Source organism: Arachis duranensis, chromosome 10 (genome assembly GCF_000817695.3).
Source record: "Arachis duranensis cultivar V14167 chromosome 10, aradu.V14167.gnm2.J7QH, whole genome shotgun sequence".
In the NCBI taxonomy this organism is placed as follows: domain Eukaryota; kingdom Viridiplantae; phylum Streptophyta; class Magnoliopsida; order Fabales; family Fabaceae; genus Arachis; species Arachis duranensis.
The window spans coordinates 16,514,362-16,514,852 of NC_029781.3; positions in this window are offsets into that span (position 1 = coordinate 16,514,362).

Sequence of the window (491 nt, forward strand, 5' to 3'; positions counted from 1 at the left end):
TAATGGAGAAGCTAGGGATCTTTGAGGTGCAAGCTGTAAAAATCTCACTAGAGATGGCAGACAATTCAAGAAAATAGGCTTTTGGACTTGTAGAGGATGTTCTGGTAAAAGTTGAAGACCATTACATCCCTACTGATTTCAAAGTCCTAGAGACTGGGAAGTGCATGGATGAATCCATCATCCTTGGCAGACCCTTCCTAGCCACAGCAAAGGCTGTGATTGATGTTGGTAGAGGAGAGTTGATCATTCAAGTGAATGAAGAATCCTTTGTGTTTGAGCCTCAAGGATATCCCTCTGTCACCATGGAGAGTAAGCATGAAGAGCTTCTCTCAAAACAGAGCCAAACAGAGCCCCCACAGTCAAACTCTAAGTTTGGTGTTGGGAGGTTCCAACATGGCTCTGAGCATTTCTGAGGCTCCATGAGAGTCCTCTGTCAAGCTACTAACATTAAAGAAGCGCTTGTTGGGAGGCAACCCAATGTCATATTTTAT